Below are 22,047 nucleotides of genomic sequence, written 5' to 3'. Positions count from 1 at the left end.
CATTCCAAAGGATGATGATTGTGGCTCAATTCATAATTTGAAATCTGATATTGATACATCGTTTTTCGATTCGGGTACCAAGGAATATGAGTCCAAGGCGGAGAAACAGAGATGAATTGCAGATCAACTCATGATCTAATTGAATGGGGCAGCAGGTTCGAGGGGCTGAATGGCCTTCTCTTGTCCCGATGTTCCGATACTGCTCAGCGCGGGGCTGGACGAATGGTAAAAGACATCAGACGAACTCCAGAATGAAAAAAAACGGGTGTTCAGAAGCAGATACCCTGAGATTGTGGAACGAACTGAACTCCTGCAGCAAAGCCAACAGCTGTCTCTCTGCAATAATAGGATGGGAAGAATTTCAGCAGTCGGCACGGCAAGCGCAGTCGGGAGAGCATGAGACTCTTAATCTCAGGGTCGTGGGTTCGAGCCCAACGTTGGGCGATTTGTGTTCTACTTTTCACACTGTGTGATAAAAGTTTCAAAGTGCAACCTCTTGTCTCCAGATTCGAACCAGACACAACCCTGAGCTGTGTGAAAGGAAACCGTGAGCGTTGCCAAATATCCACTCCCTCCCGATTCGACCTCCTCGTTCCCTCCACATGGGACACAGATAGTTTATCGGTTCAATCGGATTCATTTTTTGCTGTTATTAAAAATGTTGAAGGTCTGAAAATGTAATATTTAGGAGATGCCAACTCTGGAACAATTCGCCTCTCTGAGACCTCCTGATCTCCCCTTACCCTATTTGATTCTCCCTGCGCTCCTTATCATCGCTGATACGCTCTGTCTCTTACATTCTCCGATACCCTCAGAGAGTCCATGATCCACTTTGAACCTTGTCAGCGCCATTCACCTGCTCTGATACCTATTGATTGCCCCTTACACAGATGCGCCCTGAGCCGCCTTACACTCTCCCATACTCGGCAGTCCTTCCCCTCTCTCAGATCTTAAAACACACTCTGATGCCATCTGACTGCTCGCTCTCCTCTTTGAGCCCCCTTACACTCTCTGATGCCCTCTGATAGTACCTTCCCCTCTCTGAGATGCCCTTGCCACAATGGATCGCCACGAAGAAGCGATTAGACGGCCTGAGGCCTTCTCAACAGCAATTACCGTCCCTGCTGTCAAAGTGCGGTGTAACTTCACAGGTGGATCTACCGGTCTGTGTTATGGATGAGATCAAGAGTTTGATCGGTCGCTGCTGCTTCCGCCTCTGAGAGCTCTATCGGCGGTCGGTACCGATCTTCCTCCCACAAACTGGGTGTGGATGTATGAGTGCGCTGTTGATTTATAAACTTTGGTAGTTTACGTATGACAACGATGTTTATATATGAACTGTGGGTGTATCTCTATGAGTGTGATGTTTATATATGAATTGTGGAATGAACAGGAGGGGTAATTCCTCCTGGGGTTATATTTTCTTCCACGACAATAACACAAAGTAATCGTTGGGTACAGAGCCGAAATAGCTCAGTTGGGAGAGCATTAGACTGAAGATCTGAAGGTCCTTGGTTCAATCCCGAGTTTCGGCAGTTTTTGTTTGTTTACTTTCTTCTTCCTTGCTTCGATTCTCGGATTGATTTGCAGTGAAATTTAATTCCCGCCACTGAAGGATTGGGGATTGAATAGAGAGACATCAAGGATGGGAATAAATTCTATCGTTTGTATTTGGCTGTTATTTCACTGTTACCTTCTGCCTTTTTCTCCTGGTTTTGTCTCTCTCGGTGCCAGGTGACTGTTTGATTTGTCCGAAACTGTTCCATTTTCCACATCTCGGGGCGGTCAGACCCGCTCTGTCTGTCTGTTGCTGCTGATGATCATTAATGGGAACAGGCCGCGAGTTAAACGTTTATCTGCAAATTGGAGAAAGACAAATCAAAAGAAAGACGTGTTTATCCTGCCCAGGGGCAACGTTACAACGGATGTAATTCAAAAGCGGTCCCCGTGAATTTTTCTGTTGATTTTCTTTTTAAAGCTTCGATTTCAAAAGTTACAAAAACGCGAAATAAATAAAGTAAATTACAAGAATCGAGTCCGTGATCATTATGTTGCAGTATACCCTTTGCAAAGAGTTAACCGGCCCTCCCAACGGCACTTTAGGCTGTTTAATTAATTTTTGTACCTGCAGCGATTTCTGTACTTGGACCCCTAAATCTCTCTGCTCCTCCACAGCACCGAGTTTCTCACCATTTAGAAAATACTCTGATTTATCTTTCTTAGATTTAAAGTGTATGACCTCGGACTCCCCCACATTGAACTCTATTTGCCACAGTTTTGTCCACACACTTAATCTATCAATTCCCACTTTTCAATTTCCTGCTACCATCTGCATTACTTCCTGAGTCACCAGAAGGCTGCGTGTTCAAAACACGGGGTAACCGTTGCCTTTAGAGCTGATAGGATTCTGTATCGTTCCGAAATGAATGTTTCATCTGCTTTTTCTCAATAAACAGAACCTTGCTCTAAATTCTGGTTCTCTGGTTCTCAAATTTCAGCAACTAGTTTCATTTTGCCCTCGACTTTTGATCTTGTGCTGCGGATGAAACTTTTGCAAAGAGGGAGAAGAAGTCCCCAAATCGCCCCACGTGTATCTCAAACGCTTTGCGAAGAAGTTCTGTGTAAACAATCAGGAATTTAAAGGCACCTCAATGACCTGCACTTTCATTGAATGACTTTTTTTCACCATTGGAATCGACCTGAAATCGCTGTCGGCTTTCATCTCACTGAAGTGCAGAGTGTGGCCGCCTTGTATCGGTCAATGTGTTAGTGACGAGTTTGGGTTAAGCACGGGTCGCGTTTATTTCTGAAATCATACCAAGCACCGGGAAAAAGAAACTTACAATCAAACTGTCCCTGTAAGTGATGAATTGAAGGGAATATCGCTCCAAACAGATCTGGACAATGTGCAGCGCAGCCGCACAGGAGTTACAAATCCACCCTCTCGCCACTCGGCAATCGCATTAACTGAACTTTACTCTGGCCCGTGTCACCGCGCTGAAATCGTGTCTTTCACGGCCACATTTTTTCTTAACATAATAATTACTGGTTTAAGAGTGAAAATTGTCGTCCACTTCACTGTAAGTGCAAGAGACAACTTTGTAGACACCGTGTAGTGTCACAGACCTGCTGGTTTGTCCTGCTCATTTCATCTCATCTCATTTTCCGCAAACCTGAATATTACTGCAACAGAGAATGGCGAATCACAGCTCAAAAATCAATCCTCTCTTCCACGAGCGGACTGAGTCTTTCAACATACAGGTGTTTAATGGCAAGGTGAGTTTAATTTTCAGAAATAATACAGCACAGATTTTGACTCGTGCAAGCTGCACACATTTTATTTTGGAAAAGTAAACTGATTGGAAGAAAGCTGTTACATTGAGTGCGGCAACCTGAAGCGTCAGCTCGATGAATTAGTCCTTGAACATTTGCAAGTTCTGTTTCTGTGGCGCAATTGGTTAGCGCGTTTCGCTGCGAACTGAAAAGTTGGTCGTTGGAGGACACGAAGGCAACCTTTTACCTTAACATTCATTGTCTCGCAAATTCTTGGGTTCGAATGTGTGTCTTGTCTGCCAGAAAATGTACCGCAAGCATTGCCAGCTGAGTGCGTCTGATTTTCCACCATTTATTCTGCGGTTGGATAATAGGCATATGAAAAATATCCAAAAAAACGAGGTTGGCTTGAACGAAGTCGGAATACTTCTTGACAGAGAAGGTTCGAAGGTTGCAAGCGAGCTCCTTCACACTGACATGGATATTTCTGCAGTGAGCGACATCAGACTGTTTCCACAATGAATGTCACTCCCTTTATTTTGGAAAAGTGAAATGGTATTCACATTCCGACTGGTTTCAGTTGATTTGTGAGAGATCGCTGAAGGATCAATCTCCGGTGAAGACGGCCTTTTTCTCTCTCTCTGTTGGCCGAATCCAAAATGAAATTGGAGCTGGACTAATCATGCAAGAAATCAGGAATCACTTTAGCAAACAAAATACGGCCGAAAGCTGGAACTCTCTCATCCCAAAGGATGTGGATTGGGGTTCAATTCATAATTTGAAGTCTGATATTGACAGATCGTTTTTCGATTCGGGTACCAAGGAATATGAGTCCAAGACGGAGAAACAGAGATGAATTGCAGATCAACTCATGATCCAATTGAATGGGGCAGCAGGTTCGAGGGGCTGAATGGCCTTCTCTTGTCCCGATGTTCCGATACTGCTCAGCGCGGAGCTGGACGAATGGTAAAAGACATCAGACTAACTCCAGAATGAAAAAACGGGTGTTCAGAAGTCGATACCCTGAGATTGTGGAACGAACTGAACTCCTGCAGCAAAGCCAACAGTTGTCTCTCTGCAATGATAAGATGGGAAGAATTTCAGCAGTCGGCCCGGCTAGCTCAGCCGGTAGAGCATGAGACTCTTAATCTCAGGGTCGTGGGTTCGAGCCCCACGTTGGGCGATTTGTGTTCCACTTTTCACACTCGGTGATAAAATTTTTAAAGTGCAACCTCTTGTCTCCAGATTCGAAACAGGCACAACCCTGAGCTGTGTGAAAGGAAACCGTGAGCGTTGCCAAATATCCACTCCCTCTCGATTCTACCTTCTCGTTCCCTCCACATGGGACACGGACAGGTTATCGGTTCAATTGGATTCACTTTTTGTTGTTATTAAAAATGTTGAAGGTCAGAAAATGTAATATTTAGGAGATGCCAACGCTGGAACAATTCGCCTCTCTGATACCTCCTGATCCCCCCTTACCCCATTTGATTCTCCCTGTGCTCCTTATCATCGCTGATACGCTCTGTCTCTTACCTTCTCCGATACCCTCAGAGAGTCCATGATTCACTTTGAACCTTGTCAGCGCCATTCACCTGCTCTGATACCTATTGATTGCCCCTGACACAGATGCGCCCTGAGCCGCCTTACACTCTCCCATACTCGGCAGTCCTTCCCCTCTCTCAGATCTTAATACACTCTCTGATGCCATCTGACTTCCCACTCTCCTCTTTGAGCCCCCTGACACTCTCTGATGCCCTCTGATAGTACCTTCCCCTCTCTGAGATGCCCTTGCCACAATGGATCGCCACTAAGAAGCGATGAGACGCCCTGAGGCCTTCTCAGAAGCAATTACCGTCCCTGCTATCAAAGTGCGGTGTAACTTCACAGGTGGATCTACCGGTCTGTGTTAAGGATGAGATCAAGAGTTTGATCGGTCGCTGCTGCTTCCGCCTCTGAGAGTTCTATCGGCGGTCGGTACCGATCTTCCTCCCACAAACTGGGTGTGGATGTATGAGTGAGCTGTTGATTTATAAACTTTGGTAGTTTACGTATGACAACGATGTTTATATATGAACTGTGGGTGTATCTCTACGTGTACGATGTTTATATATGAATTGTGGAATGAACAGGAGGGGCAGTTCCTCCTGGGGTTATATTTTCTTCCACGACAATAACACAAAGTAATCGTTGGGTACAGAGCCGAAATAGCTCAGTTGGGAGAGCGTTAGACTGAAGATCTGAAGGTCCTTGGTTCAATCCCGAGTTTCGGCAGTTTTTGTTTGTTTACTTTCTTCTTCCTTGCTTCGATTCTCGGATTTATTTGCAGTGAAATTTAATTCCCGCCACTGAAGGATTGGGGATTGAATAGAGAGACATCAAGGATGGGAATTATTTATATCGTTTGTATTTGGCTGTTATTTCACTGTTACCTTCTGCCTTTTTCTCTTGGTTTTGTCTCTCTCGGTGCCAGGTGACTATTTGATTTGTCCGAAACTGCTCCATTTTCCACATCTCGGGGCGGTCAGACCCGCTCTGTCTGTCTGTTGCTGCTGATGATCATTAATGGGAACAGGCCGCGAGTTAAACGATTATCTGCAAATTGGAGAAAGACAAATCAAAAGAAAGACGTGTTTATCCTGCCCAGAGGCAAAGTTACAACGGATGTAATTCAAAAACGGTCCCCGTGAATTTTTCTGTTGATTTTCTTTTTCAAGCTTCGATTTCAAAAGTTACAAAAACGCGAAATAAATAAAGTAAATTACAAGAATCGAGTCCGTGATCATTATGTTACAGTATACTCTTTGCAAACGAGTTAACCGGCCGTACCAACGGCACATTAGGCTGTTTAATTAATTTTTGTACCTGCAGCGATTTCTGCACTTGGACCCCTAAATCTCTCTGCTCCTCCACAGCACCGAGTTTCTCACCATTTAGAAAATACTCTGATTTATCTTTCTTAGATTTAAAGTGTATGACCTCGGTCTCCCCCACATTGAACACTATTTGCCACAGTTTTGTCCACACACTTAATCTATCAATTCCCACTTTTCAATTTCCTGCTACCATCTGCGTTACTTCCTGCGTCACCAGAAGGCTGCGTGTTCAAAACACGGGGTAACCGTTGCCTTTAGAGCTGATAGGTTTCTGTATCGTTCCGGAATGAATGTTTCATCTGCTTTTTCTCAATAAACAGAACCTTGCTCTATATTCTGGTTCTCTGGATCTCAAATTTGAGCAAATCGTTTCATTTTGCCCTCGACTTTTGATCTTGTGCTGCGGATGAAACTTTTGCAAAGAGGGAGAAGAAGTCCCCAAATCGCCCCACGTGTATCTCAAACGCTTTGGGAAGAAGTTCTGTGTAAACAATCAGGAATTTAAAGGCACCTCAATGACCTGCACTTTCATTGAATGACTTTTTTTCTCCATTGGAATCGACGAGAAATCGCTGTCGGCTTTCATCTCACTGAAGTGCAGAGTGTGGCCGCCTTGTATCGGTCAACGTGTTCGTGACGAGTTTGGGTTAAGCACGGGTCGCGTTTATTTCTGAAATCTTACCAAGCACCGGGAAAAAGAAACTTAGAATCAAACTGTCCCTGTAAGTGATGAATTGAAGGGAATATCGCTCCAAACAGATCTGGACAATGTGCAGCGCAGCCGCACAGGAGTTACAAATCCACCCTCTCGCCAATCGGCAATCGCATGAACTGAACTTTACTCTGGCCCGTGTCACCGCGCTGAAATCGAGTCTTTCTCGGCCACATTTTTACTTAACATAATAATTACTGGTTTAAGAGTGAAAATTGTCGTCCACTTCACTGTAAGTGCAAGAGACAACTTTGTAGACACCGTGTAGTGTCACAAACCTGCTGGTTTGTCCTGCTCATTTCATCTCATCTCATTTTCCGCAAACCTGAATATTACTGGAACAGAGAATGGCGAATCACAGCTCAAAAATCAATCCTCTCTTCCACGAGCGGACTGAGTCTTTCAACAGACAGGTGTTTAATGGCAAGGTGAGTTTAATTTTCAGAAATAATACAGCACAGATTTTGACTCGTGCAAGCTGCACACATTTTATTTTGGAAAAGTAAACTGATTGGAAGAAAGCTGTTACATTGAGTGCGGCAACCTGAAGCGTCAGCTCGATGAATTAGTCCTTGAACATTTGCAAGTTCTGTTTCTGTGGCGCAATTGGTTAGCGCGTTTCGCTGCGAACTGAAAAGTTGGTCGTTAGAGGACACGAAGGCAACCTTTTACCTTAACATTCATTGTCTCGCAAATTCTTGGGTTCGAATGTGTGTCTTGTCTGCCAGAAAATGTACCGCAAGCATTGCCAGCTGAGTGCGTCTGATTTTCCACCATTTATTCTGCGGTTGGATCACAGGCATCGGAAAAATATCCAAAAAAAACGAGATTTGCTTCAACGAAGTCGGAATACTTCTTGACAGAGAAGGTTCGAAGGTTGCAGGCGAGCTCCTTCAGACTGAATCACACTGACATGGATATTTCTGCAGTGTGCGACATCAGACTGTTTCCACAATGAATGTCACTCCCTTTATTTTGGAAAAGTGAAATTGTATTCACATTCCGACAGTTTTCAGTTGATTTGTTAGAGATCGTTAAAGGATCAATCGCAGGTTAAGGCGGCCTTTTTCTCTCTCTCTGTTGGCCGAATCCAAAATAAAATTGGAGCTGGACTAATCAGGCAAGAAATCAGGAATCACTTTAGCAAACAAAATACGGCCGAAAGCTGGAACTCTCTCATCCCAAAGGATATGGATTGAGGCTCAATTCAAATTTTCAAATCTGATATTGATAGATCTTTTTCCGTTTCGGTTACCAAGGGATATGAGTCCAAGGCGGGGAAACATTGATGAATTAATGGTCACCTCATGATCTAATTGAATGAGACAGCAGGTTCGAGGGGCTGAATGGTCTTCCCCTGTCCCGATTTACCTCTCCTGCTCAACGCGGATCTGGACGACTGGTAAAAGGCATCAGACTGACTCGAGAATGAAAATCGGGTGTTCTGATTCACCCACCTTGTGATTGTCGGACAAACTGAACCCCTACAGCAACGTCACCACCTGCCTCTCTGCAATAATAGGATGAGAAGGAGCCCTGCCGCTGGCCCGGCTAGCTCAGTCGGTAAAGCACGAAATTCCTAATCTCAGGGTCGTGGGTTTAAACCACACATTGGGCGTTTTGTGTTCTTTTTTTCACAATGGGTGATGAAAGGTTCAAAGTGCAACCTCTTATCTCCAGTTCAAGAAATCCAGTTATATCAACAGACACAACACTGAGCTGTGTGAAAGGAAACCGTGAGCGTTGCCAAATATCCAGCCCCTCCCGATACTATCTTCTCATTCCCTCCACATGGGACAAGGCCGATACCGTTTCAATCGGCTTCATTTATGCTGTTATTAAAAATGTTGATGGTTAGGAAGTGTAATATTTAGAAGATGCCAACTCTGGATCCATTCGCCTCTCTGATACCTCCTGAGCCCACGTTACCCTCTTTGATTCTCCCTGAGCTCCTTATCTTCTCTGATACCCTCAGAGAGTCCATTATCCTCTTTGAACCTTGTCAGCGCCCTTTACACTATCTGATACACGCTGAGTGCCCCTCACCCCCTGATACGCCCTGAGCGTCCTTACACTCTCTGATACCCTCTGGCAGTCTTTCCTCTCTGCGAGATCTCAATAAACTCTCTGACACCCTCTGACTGCCCGCTCCCCTCTCTGAACCCCGTAACACTCTCTGATGCCCTCTGACTGTCTCTTCCCCTCTCTGAGATGCCCTTGCCCAAATGGATCGCCGCCAAGAAGCCATTAGACCCCCTGATGCCTTGTCAGTTCCCATCACCGTCCCTGCTATCAAAGTACGGTGTAACTTCACAGGTGAAACTCCCGGTCTGTGTAAAGGATGAGATCCAGAGTTTGTTCGGTCGCTGTTGCTGCCGCCGCTCCCACCCTGATTGCTCGATTGGCAGTCGGTCCTGATCGACGTCCGTTAAACTGGATGTGGATCTATTAGTGCGCTATCGATTTATAAACTTTGGGAGTTTATTTATGACAGCGATGCTTGTATATGAACTGTGGGTGTGTATATTTGAGTTCGACATTTATACCTGCACTTTGGGTCAGTATATATGAGTGCGATGTTAAAATATGAACTGTGGGTGTGTATATATCAGTTCGATGTTTAAAAATGAATTGTGGAATGAACAGGAGGGGCAATTCCTCCTGGGGTTATATTTTCTTCCACGACAATGACACAAAGCAAAGGTTGGATGTGTCGTCGAAATATTTCAGTTAGGAGAGCGTTGGACGAAAGATCTGAAGTTCCTTGGTTCAATCCCGAGTTTCGGCAGTTTATGGTTGTTTAGTTTCTTCTTCCTTGATTCGATTCTCGCACTTATTTACAGCAAAATTTGACACCCGCCACTGAAGAATTGGGGAGGGAATAGAAAGGCATCAAGGATGGGAAATATTCATATCGTCTGTATTTGGCTTTTATTTCTCTGTGACATTCTGCCTTTTTCTCTTGGTTTTTTCTCTCTCGGTGCTGGGTGACTTTTTGATTTGATGCATTTGTTCGAAATTGATGCCTTTTCCACATCTCGGGGCGGTCAGACCCGCTCAGTCTGTCTGTTGCTGCTGATGATCATTAATGGGAAAAGGCCGCGAGTTAAACGTTTATCTGCAAACCGGAGAAAGGCAAAAAAAAAAAAGACGTGTTTCTCCGGCCCCGGGGCAAAGTTACAATGGCTGTTATTCAAAAAACTGTCCCGTTGAATTTGTCTGTTGTTTTTTGTGTGAAGCTTCCATTTTAAAAGTTACAAAAATCCGAAATAAATAAATTAAATTACAAGAATCGAATCCGTGATCAAGACATTACGGTATACTATATGCAAATGAGCAAACCGGCCCGACTAACGGCACATTCGTCTGTTTAATTAATTTTTTACCTGTACGCTGGCTGGTAGCGGTTTCTGTACATGGGTCCCGAAATCTCTCTGCTCCTCCACAGTTTCTGGATTCTCACCATTTAGAAAATACTCTGATTTATCTTTCTCAGATTTAAAGTGGATGACCTCGCCCTCCCACACATTGAACTCTATTTGCCGCAGTTTTGCCCACTCGCTTAATCTATCAATTCCCACTTTTCAACTTCCTGCTTATTGCTACATTACTTATTGCGTCACCAGAAGGCTGCGTGCACAAATCACGGGTAACCGTTGCTTTTAGAGCTGATAGGATTCTCGCTCGTTCCGGAATGAATGTTTTATTTGCTTTTTCACAATAAACAGAACCTTGCTCTAAAGTCTGCTTCCCGAGTTCTCAAAATTTCAGGAAGGCGTCTCATTCTGCCCTCGACTTTTGATCTTGACCTGCGGTTGAAACTTTTGCAAAGAGGGAAAAGAAGTCCCTAAATCACTCCCCCTGAATCTCAAACGCTTTGGGAAGAAGTTCAGTGCAAACAATCAGGACTTTAAAGGCCACTCAATGACCTGCACTTTCATTGAATGAGTTTTGTTCGCCATTGCATTCGACCCTGAAATCGCTCTCCGCTTTCATCTCACTGAAGTGAAGAGTGTGACGGCCTTGTATCTGTCAGCGTGTAAGTGACGAGTTTGGGGTAAGCACGGGTCGCGTTTATTTTTCAAATCTCAGCAACCACCGGGGAAAAGAAACTTGGAATCAAACTGTCCCTGTAAGTGATGAATTGAAGGGAATATCGCTCCAAACAGATCTGGACAATGTGCAGCGCAGCCGCACAAGAGTTCCAAATCCACCCTCTCACCACTCGGCAATCGCATTAACTGAACTTTACTCTGGCCCTTGTCATCGCGCCGAAATCGAGTCTTACTCGGCCACATTTTTTCTTAACATAATAATTACTGGTTTAAGAGTGAAAATTGTCGTCCACTTCACTGTAAGTGCAAGAGACAACTTTGTAGACACCGTGTAGTGTCACAGACCTGCTGGATTGTCCTGCTCATTTCATCTCATCTCATTTTCAGCAAACCTGAATATTACTGGAACAGAGAATGGCGAATCACAGCTCAAAAATCAATCCTCTCTTCCACGAGCGGACTGAGTCTTTCAACAGACAGGTGTTTAATGGCAAGGTGAGTTTAATTTTCAGAAATAATACAGCATAGATTTTCACTCGTGCAAGCTGCACACCCTTTATTTTGGAAAAGTAAACTGATTGGAAGAAAGCTGTTACATTGAGCGCGGCAACCTGAAGCTTTAGCTCGATGAATTAGTCCTTGAACATTTGTAAGCTCTGTTTCTGTGGCGCAATTGGTTCGCGCGTTCTGCTGCTAACTGAAAAGTTGGTGGTTTGAACCCACCAGAGGACGCAAAAGCAACCTTTTACCTTCACATTCATTGTCTCGCATTTCTTGTGTTCGAATGTGTGTCTTGTCTGGCAGAAAATGTACCGCAAACATTGCCAGCTGAGTGCGTCTGATTTTCCACCATTTATTCTGCGGTTGGATAATAGGCATCTGAAAAATATCCAAAAAAAACGAGATTGGCTTGAACGAAGTCGGAATACTTCTTGACAGAGAAGGTTCGAAGGTTGCAGGCGAGCTCCTTCAGTCTGAATCACACTGACATGGATATTTCTGCAGTGAGCGACATCAGACTGTTTCCACAATGAATGTCACTCCCTTTATTTTGGAAAAGTGAAATGGTATTCGCATTCCGACTGGTTTCAGTTGATTTGTGAGAGATCTTTAAAGGATCAATCTCCGGTTAAGACGGCCTTTTTCTCTCTCTCTGTTGGCCGAATCCAAAATGAAATTGGAGCTGGAATAATCATGCAAGAAATCAGGAATCACTTTCGCATACAAAATACGGCCGAAAGCTGGAACTCTCTCATCCCAAAGGATGTGGATTGTGGCTCAATTCATAATTTGAAGTCTGATAGTGATAGATCGTTTTTCGGTTCGGGTACCAAAGAATATGATTCCAAGGCGGAGAAACAGAGATGAATTGCAGATCAACTCATGATCTAATTGAATGGGGCAGCAGGTTCGAGGGGCTGAATGGCCTTCCCTTGTCCTGATATTCCTATACTGCTCAGCGCGGAGCTGCACGAATGTTAAAATACATCAGTCTAACTCCAGAATGAAAAAAACGGGTGTTCAGAAGTAGATACCCTGAGATTGTGGAACGAACTGAACTCCTGCAGCAAAGCCAACAGCTGTCTCTCTGCAATAATAGGATGGGAAGAGTTTTGGCAATCGGTCCGGCTCGCTCAGTCGGGAAAGCATGATATTCTTCATCTCAGGGTCGTGGGCTCGAGCCCCACGTTGGGCGATTTGTGTTCTACTTTTCACACTTGGTGATAAAAGTTTCAAAGTGCAACCTCTTATCTCCAGATTCCAACCAGACACAACCCTGAGCTGTGTGAAAGGAAACCGTGAGGGTTGCCAATTTTCCACTCCCTCCCGATTCTACCTTCTCGTTCCCTCCACATGGGACACGGACAGGTTATCGGTTCAATCTGATTCATTTTTTGCTGTTATTAAAAATGTTGAAGGTCAGAAAATGTAATATTTAGGAGATGCCAACTCTGGAACAATTCGCCTCTGATACCTCCTGATCCCCCCTTACCCTATTTGATTCTCCATGTGCTCCTTATCATCGCTGATACGCTCTGTCTCTTACCTTCTCCTATACCCTCAGAGAGTCCATTGAGATGGTTGCGGTGTGTGCGAGAGGTCCAAAGGCAGATTCTCTCAGCGTAGTCTGTGTTGTATATCGACTTGAGTGGGTTCGTGATCTGTAGTCCTTTCGGGATCTTGTCTGCTTTCTTTCAGCTCTGTAGAAACTTATGCGTGATCTTCTTGGAGATTCTCTCCACTTTTAGCCGTCAGTTTGTGGTGTCGATAGTGGCCACGATGTGGAGATGCCGGTGATGGACTGGGGTGGACAAATGTAAGGAGATGCACAACACCCGGTTATAGTCCAACGAAGAAAGTCAAGGCTAAACCTTTACCAATTACTCGTTAGGCCTCAGCTGGAGTACGTTGTTCAATTCTAGGCACCACCATTGAGGAAGGATGAAAATGCTTTGGAGACGGTGCAAAGGCAGTTTACCAGGATGATACCAGGGATGAGGGACTTCAGTTATGTGGAGAGATCGGAGAAGCTGTGATTGTTCTCCTTAGAGCAGAGAAGGTTAAGTGGAGACCTAATAGAGGCATTCAATATCATGAGGGGTTGTGATAGAGCAAGGAGGGCGAGACTGTTTCCTCTGGCAAGCGGGCCGGTAACCAGAGGTCTTAGATTGAAAATAGTTGTCAAAAGGGGAATTGAGGAGAATTTCTTTCCACACAGAGGGTTCTTAAGAGATGGGATGCACCACCTGATAGGGCGGTGGAAGCAGATTGCACATGATCTTTCAAACGGGAATTGAACATTTATGTGAAGAGGACTAAATTGCAGAGCTATCGGGGTAAAGTGGGACTAAACTGGACTGAACTTTCGAAGAGCCGGCACAGGCACGACGTGCCGAAAGGCCTCCTTCTGTGCTGTAAAATTCTATGATTCTATGGTTCCACAAACCTAAAACTTCTCTCATCTAGAAGATGTCACCAGGCGGTGGCTATATTTTTCGTGTTTCTGTCCTTCTGAAGTGTGATCGAACCGTACCAAACGTTTCCTACAATTAGTAAGGAAGGAAGGTGTCTGTGTAAATATCAGATATACACGTGGATGGTACCGTGGGAACCAGATACAATGCTCATTCCAGTTACTTGTTTAGCAGGAAACAGCGATCATTCTCTTCATCTGTCCTTGCCTGAAGGAAAATGAAACAAACTAAACTACTCAGTTCTTTGTTATCGCTTCTTCTACTGGTTTACGTCCACTCACCGAGAATGTGACGGAGAGATTGAGAGATTGGATTGGCTTTTTACTTTGTAATCTATTATCCTTTGTAATTATTGCAAGAGACGGATCCAACCCAAATGTCTTGTGCCCGACATTATCATTGATACTAAGATGTGCTATAAATGCACATTGCGGACAAAAGCTGAACACCGAAACTTGCTCTCATACCAGTTTCGCATCGCATCTTTGGGTGGGAGGTGGGTTGCTGTTTGAAAGTAAAGAATCTTGTAAAATCAGCCCTCCAGAACAGTAACCGCGAAATGTATTCAGGACACTTTCTGTGAGAGGCCTGTCTGCAGAACGAAAGAGGACTTCCGCACTGCAATTCTGGAATCCTTTCCTTGTTGGCTTCTCAACCGATACAAATACTGAGCAGTGATATTTTGTTGCTGAAATTCACAAAGTGCGAAATATCACTCAGGAAACAAAAAGACACGACTGGGAGTCGAACGCACGATCGCCTGTTGAAAAAACAAGCGCTTTGACCAGCTGAACCACGGCGCAGAACCACGTTGCTAAACAAACACATCTTCGGACTGATACCTGTGAGCTGCCGAAGAGCAGAGAAGGTTAATTTGAGGAATGCGGGTCCATTTTGAAGTCATCCATTTCTTTTGTCGATTTCTCTGTGTTTCCCGATACTGTCTGTGTCTCTCGCTGTGTTTTTCTTTGTGAGTCCATCTGTGAGTTGATTCTGATCTAATGCATGTGTTTGTGTTTGTGTTTGTGTTTGTTTCTTACGTGAAATAAATGAGGAGATCAAACAGTGCTCCCTTTAAGACTTGTAAAAAATTTTACAACACCAAGTTATAGTCCAGCAATTTTATTTTAAATTCACAAGCTTTCGGAGGCTTCCTCTTTCCTCAGGTGAACGTTGTTGGAAATGGGGAATTTAAGACTGAGGAACTAAGAAACCAAACTTAATCGCAAGATATTGTTTGTTTTGTAGCAGTAAATGAAATATGACACCTTGAATGATTTCGGTTCAGTTATGTGCAAAAAGAAACTGTGACCCGAAGATATTTAGAACTTGTAAGTTGTTGCCAGAAACGTTACGTTTGCAACTCAAGGTGTGTTTAATTTCGACAGGGCATGTTTCGCTAGTTTCGTATTATTTAATTTGCGTTAAATGAATGAAATCGGAAATAATCGCAGCGACCATTACAACAGTCTAAACCATTCTAATATTAAAGGTAACAGAAGATGTTGAGAACAGTATCGAATATTCTGCAGGATAATGAATATAAACAGAAGGAATAGTCGCCAATAATTCCAATAGGGAATTCAACAGAAACCTCTTTACCCAGAGAGTGGTTAGAATGTGGGACGTGCTAAGAAAAGGAATAGATGAAGAAAATAATATTGATGCATTGAAGAGGAAGCCAGATAAGCCCATGAGGGAGACAGCAATAGAGGGGTATCCTGATATGTTTAGATGAAGTAGGGAGGGAGGAGGCTCGTGTGGAGCATAAACGCCGGCAGACACCAGTTGGGCCGAATGGCCTGCTTCTGTGTTCTTGTTTCGATGAAACTCGATGAATATTTTTTGGTGTTCTGCTCCCACGTGACGCTGAGAGCCACAGTCACTACTTCCTTCCCGCCGACTGCGGAAATCTTGGGCGGGAGGTTCGGCCGTTGGACTCGACACTCACTGCGGTTTTCCTCGCTCAGGTTGTCGCCTTGATTGCAGAGCATTCTCTCAACAATCTAAGTTTCTGCTTTGAATTTGAATCCTCTCCATGTGAAGAACAGGATTCAAAAAACGGCTAGAATTCGTTCGGCTGCGTTTGGTTAAAAAATCCCGTTTATATGTTGATGCACAAGCTTGTTGCAGTTAATTGGAAACATGAATAATATTTCAGCGTAAATCGGATTTCGTGGCAGTTATTAATTAGAAATATTTCTGTCTTCTTCAATGTTTTTTTATGAATTGGAGATTTTTGATTAAAACTGTCCGCTTTATGCGGGACTTGGACACTGGGCTTCTCGCATTTCAATCAGTGCAAGTCCCTATGCTGGCGACTCATGCAACTTTATTAGAATCATTCAATTGTTGGGATTGGAACCCACGCCTGCAGGGAAGATTGCGACATGAGCTCAGCACCTTACACCCTGTAGGCCATTCTGATCCCTGGAGCTGTTACACTGAAGCCCAGAGAACACGCAAAAAGGAGCCTCATCATCTGCTTCACACAAAATTCAGTCTGCTGGACGTCCAGCTCTGCCAGGCTGCATGTTCTTTCATACAGGTTTCCAACTGGACAAAACACTCTTCTGCCGTGCGAGCATTGGTGCTTCAGATGTACTATTCTTGCTTGTAGTATTTCTATTCCTGTAACAGTAGATCCTGAAGTGCAGGGTGGAAAGTATCGTGTCTGAGTCGTCTCAGACGCTGTTTTAAAGCTCCAGATAAATCCCACATTTTGTAGATGGATCAAAATCATAGCCTATGGCTCCAAAACCACAGCCTCCCTCCTGTAAACAAGTAATGCTGAAGCGCTGCTTTCAACCTCTCATCTGCTATTGGAACACGATAGGCCGGAGGAACCACATGGCAACACCAATAAGGAGATGTCGTTGGAAGAAGACCAATTGTTCCTTCAACTCCGTTCGAATTGTTCACAAGCAAAACGATTGTTTGTTCCAAGTGGGAATCGAACTCACAATCTCGGCATTCCCCGAACCTTTACTGACATACAAATACCGCGTATTTCCATGTCCCACTCTGCTGGAAAAGATGCGGACATGAGCCGCACTTACCTCTGAAAACGTGTCTTGTCCCCTTGATGAAACGAATCCTGGATTGGAGCTGAAGTCTCTCTGGGTACATGATATAGAATCGCAACGCTGCAATCATTTGAAAGCGGCACGGACACGATGGGCCGAATGGTCCACCTTTGTGCAGCAACTGTCCATGATTCTCATTGCTGCACTTTTCGCTTCTTTTGCATTCTCCGCTGGACCACACTCCACCATGATTTTCTGTGAATACGTCAAAACAAACATTGCGACTAACCCTGACAGCAGTGGGATTCGAACCCACGTCCCCGCAGAGACTGGAGCCTAAATCCAGCGCCTTAGACCGCTCGGCCATGCTGCCACGAACAAAGCTCATCATTACTGAAACATGAGGCTAGTGATTGAAATCAGGCTTTCTTGCTCTTTATCATCTGGGTCCAGTGCTTTTGAATTGTGCAGGAAGGAAATTAAAGGGCTTTCTGAGCCCTTCCTGCATTTAACACTTGATCAAAAAACTTGTCATCGAGCTCCACGTTGATAAACATAGAAAATTGAGGACAGGAGAAGACTATTCAGCCCCTCGAACCTGCTGCGCTATTGAATTAGATCAGGGGTTATCTGTGTACCAACTCTATTAACCCGACTGTGACACATATCCCTTGATACACTTTCGTGGAAAAATCCATCGATGTCAGTCTTCAATATGTGAATTGACCCAACATCTTCAGCCTTTTGTTGAAAAGAGTTCCAGATTTCTAAGACACTTTCTGTGATAAAGTGCTTCCTGAGTTATCAGATGAATGGTTTTGCTCTACGTTTCAGATTAAGCCCCCTCATTCTGGATTCTCCCAACAGAGAGAGCTGCCGAAACCCGAGATTGTACAATAAACCTGTAAATCTTCTGAGAAGGTATCAGGGAGTTTAATGGCTTCTTCGTGGTGATCCGGTCGGGCAAGGGGATCTGAGATAGGGGATCGGATTTTCAGAGGGTGTCAGATAATGTAAGGGGTCTCCGTGCATATTAGTCAATAAGGGGCACTCAGTGTATCAGAGAACGTAAAGGACGCTGAAAAGGTATCAAAGGGGATCAGGGACTCTCTGAGGGGATCGGAGAAGGTAAGTTACAGAACGTATCGGAGAAGACAATGAGCTCAGGGAGAATTAAAGGGGGTAAGGGGCGTTCTGGAGGGATCAGAGAGGCTCATGGATCCAGAGTTATCATCTTCTAAATATTATATTACTTAATATTTAATAACAGCAAAAAATGAATCCGAATTGAACAGATAATCTGCAGTATCCCACGTGCAGGGAATCAAAAGGTCGAATCGGGACGGGACTGGATGTTTGCCAGTGCTCACGGTTTTCTTTCACACAGCTCATTGTTGTATCCGTTTATAAAACTGGATTTCATTAATTGAAGATAAGAGGTTGCACCTGTAACCCTTTGTGAGCAATAAAATGTGAACCACCCAACGTGGGGCTCGAACCCTCGACCCTGAAATCAAGAGTCACATGCTCGAACGACTGCGATAACCGGGCCCACTGACAACATTTGTTGCCTCTTCTGGCAGGGAAGGAGCAATTGGTTTTGCTTCATTGCGTCAATTTGTCCAACAATCTGAGGAAACTTCCTTCTGAACACCCGATCTTCAATCTGGAGTCAGTCTGATGATTTTTTTTTACTTGTCGTACAGCCCCGCGTTGAGCAGCATGGGAACATCGGGACAGGAGAATACAATTCAGCTCCTCGAACCTGCTGCACTCTTCAATTTGATCATGGGTGATCTGGACATCAAATGTGCCCTGTGATATTTTGTTGCTCAAATTCACAAAGTAGTAAATATCACTAAGGAAACAAAAAGGTACAGCTGGGAATCGAACCCAGGATCTCCTGTTAACGAGACAAGCGCTTTGACTAGCTAAGCCACGGCGCCAAGTCACGTTGGTACAGTATTACATCTTCTCACTGATATCTGTCAGCTTCCTTTGAGCACAGACGGTGAGTTTGAGGAGTGTGGGGCCATTTTGCACTCATCCATTTCTTTTGTCTGTTTCTCTGTGTTTCCCGATGCTGTCTGTGTCTCTCGCTGTAATTTTCATTGTGAGTCCATCTGTGAGTTGATTCTGATCTAATGCATGTGTTTGTGTTTGTGTTTGTTTCTTACGTGAAATAAATGAGGAGATCAGACAATTCTCCCTTTGACACTGAAGAACGAAGCAGCCAAACCTGACAACAAGATATTGTTTATTTTGATGCAGTAAAAAAAATGCCATCTTAAATGATTTAGGTTTTGTTCTGTGCAAAAAGAAACTGTGACCCCAACGTGTTTCAAATACTTCGCTTTATAAGTTATTGTCAGACACGTTACGATTGAAACTCAAGGTGTGTTTAATATCGGCAGGGAATGTTTCGCCAGTTTAGTATTGTTCAATTTGCATCAAATTAATGAAATCGGAAATAATCGCAGTGATCATTACCATAGTCTAAATCCCTCCAATATTAACGGTAGTAGAAGATGTTGAGAACAGTATCGAATATTCTGCAGGATAATGAAAATGTACAGAAAGTATAGTCGCCAATAATTCCAATAGGGAATTGAACAGAAACCTCTTTACTCAGGGACTGGTTTTAATGTGGAACTCGCTACGACAAGAAATAACTGAGGCCAATCGTATGGATGCATTGAAGAGGAAGCGAGATAAGCACATGAGGGAGAAAGTATTGAAAGGTTTGAAACCCCCACCTCCAGTGAAATTTGCGACCTGAACTCAGCACCTTCCACCCGTTCGGCCATTCTGACCCCCGGAGCTGTTACACTAAAGTCCAAAGAACTCTCAAGATGGAGCCTCATCATCTGCTTCGCGCAAAATTCAATCGGCTGGACGTCCAGCTCTGCCAGACTGCATGTTCTTTCATACAGGTTTCCAACTGGATAAAACACTCTTCCGCCTTGCGAGCATTGGTGCTTCAGAGGTACTATTCTTGCTTGCAGTAATTCTATTCCTGTAACAGTAGATCCTGAAGTAGAGGATGGAAAGTATCGTGTCTGAGTGGTCTAAGGCGCTGGTTTAAAGCTCCAGTTAAATCCCACATTTTTCAGATGGATCAAAATCAAAGCCTATGGCACCAAAACCACAGCCTCCCTCCTGTGAACAAGTAATGTTGAAACGCTACTTTAAATCTCTCATCTTCTATTGGAACACGATAGGTCGGAGGAACCTCATGGCAACACCAATAAGGAGATGTAGTTTGAAAAACACCAACTGTACCTTCATCTCCGTTCGAATTGTTCAAAAGCAAAACGATTGCTTGTTCCAAGTGGGAATCGAACTTACAATCATGGTATTCCCTGAGTCTCAACTAACCGATAAATACCGCATATTCACCTGTCCCACTCTGCTGAAACGGATGCAAACGTGAGCGGCCCTTACCTATGCAAACGTGTCTTGTCCCCTTGATGGGACTCATCCTGGATTAAAGCTCCAATCTCTCCGGGTACATGGTATGGAATCCCACCGCTGCAAGAATTTGAAAGCGGAACGGACACGATGGCCCGAATGGTCTCCCTTTGTGCAGTCAAAGTCCATGGTTCTCTCTGCTGCACATGCAGCTTCTTTGAAATCCTCCGCTGGACCACACTCCATGATTTTCTCTGAATTTGTCAAAACATACATTGCGGAAAATCCTGGCAGTCGTGGGATTCGAACCCACGTCCCCGCAGCACAAATCTAGCGGCTTTGACCGCTCGGCCATGTTACCATACAGTGCACTCATCATTACTGAATCATGAGGCTCGTGATTGAAATCCGGCTTTCTTGCTCTTTGTCATCGGGGTCCAGTGCTTTTGAATTGTGCAAGAAGGAAATTAACGGGCTTTCTGAGCGCTTTCTGCATTGATCACTTGATGAAAAAAACCTTTCCTCGAGCTCCACGTTGATAAATGTAGAAAATTGGGGACAGGAGACGACTATTCGGCCCCTCGAACCCGCAGCGCCATTTAATTAGATCAGGGGTGATCTGTGCATCAACTCTATTTACCCGACTGTTACAGATATCCCTTGAAACCTAGTTATTACAACGGCCAGGCAATGGGGGTGTTTATTAAATATGATTCACCATCCCCACCCCCTTCAGACAATGTGTCTTATTTCCTTCTCCTGCCTCTCTTCAACCTCTTCCTAGATCTTGTCTTTTCCAGGTGAAGCAAAATGTCCAAAAGAAAATACAGAAAATTGCCCCAACCGCAGACCTCTTCTTCCACCTCCTGTGATGTGTTGATAGATACAACCAACCCCGCGCAATCGAGGTTGGGATAAATCAGAATGAGTCAGTCAATCTCCCTCCTTCCAGGTGGATGTAGTTTGCCTTTATCCTTTCCCCTTCCCTCTCCCCTCTCCTCCAATCTTGAGAGCAAAAAGCCCACTCTCCTTAAACCCATCTCTTTGACTGAGCTTTTGGTCATCCCTCCTAATATCTCCTTCCTTGGCTTAATTTTTTCGTCGCCGCACCCTGAAGCCCTTCAGGATGGTTTTTCCGCATTTAAGGCGTTGTATTGTACAAGTTGTTGTTCCCTCCTTCGTCAGATACCCTCTCTCCTTCCCTCATTTCCTTCCCTCTCTCTCTCTCTGTCGAGAGAGCACCGTTTTTTGTTTGTTTAGGGAAGTGAGAAAGCAGCTCTGACAACTCGGGTTGAGGTGTTGCCTCTTGTGAAGACTCCAGAATACAAGAGCCATTTTACAACCAGGCCTGAGAATCGGGGTGAGGGTAGCTCCGAATAAATATCAATATGGCGGCTCCACCTTGGCCTGTGCCACGTCCTAACCGGACGTGCACGGGCTTGGCCTCCACAACTGCTCCTGCTGCCTCGGCACCTTTCTGGAGAAGAGATGTTGGTTTGTGATGTGGGTTTGTGATGTGCTGTTTCGGATCTGGGGTCGTGATGTCAGTGAGATGTGATGTTGTGATGTGTGGTTGTGATGTGGGTTGTGGTGATGTGGGTTTGTGATGTAATTTGTGATGTGCGTTTGAGATGTCAGTTGAGATGTGGGTTTTGATGTGGGGTTGAGATGTGTAGTGAGGCCAGGGCCATGGGATGGTAAGGTTCATGGGCAGATAGA

The 22,047-nt window shown here is 44.4% G+C and overlaps 4 non-coding genes across 4 annotated transcripts; 3 read left to right on the top strand and 1 right to left on the bottom strand.

The window, feature by feature from the left end:
* The first annotated feature begins 1,462 nt into the window (after positions 1-1,462).
* trnaf-gaa (transfer RNA phenylalanine (anticodon GAA)) lies at positions 1,463-1,535 on the top strand. Its single transcript has one exon. It is a non-coding gene; the product is annotated as a tRNA-Phe (tRNA).
* Positions 1,536-4,383: 2,848 nt separating this feature from the next.
* On the top strand, positions 4,384-4,456 carry trnak-cuu (transfer RNA lysine (anticodon CUU)). Its single transcript has one exon. It is a non-coding gene; the product is annotated as a tRNA-Lys (tRNA).
* A 1,018-nt stretch (positions 4,457-5,474) lies between these two features.
* Positions 5,475-5,547, top strand: trnaf-gaa (transfer RNA phenylalanine (anticodon GAA)). Its single transcript has one exon. It is a non-coding gene; the product is annotated as a tRNA-Phe (tRNA).
* An 11,661-nt stretch (positions 5,548-17,208) lies between these two features.
* trnal-uag (transfer RNA leucine (anticodon UAG)) lies at positions 17,209-17,290 on the bottom strand. Its single transcript has one exon. It is a non-coding gene; the product is annotated as a tRNA-Leu (tRNA).
* Between the last annotated feature and the right edge of the window lie 4,757 nt (positions 17,291-22,047).

Source organism: Heptranchias perlo, chromosome 20 (genome assembly GCF_035084215.1).
Source record: "Heptranchias perlo isolate sHepPer1 chromosome 20, sHepPer1.hap1, whole genome shotgun sequence".
Classification (NCBI taxonomy): domain Eukaryota; kingdom Metazoa; phylum Chordata; class Chondrichthyes; order Hexanchiformes; family Hexanchidae; genus Heptranchias; species Heptranchias perlo.
The sequence above is the reverse complement of the archived record's forward strand: the minus strand, read 5'-3'. Positions and strand labels throughout refer to the sequence as shown.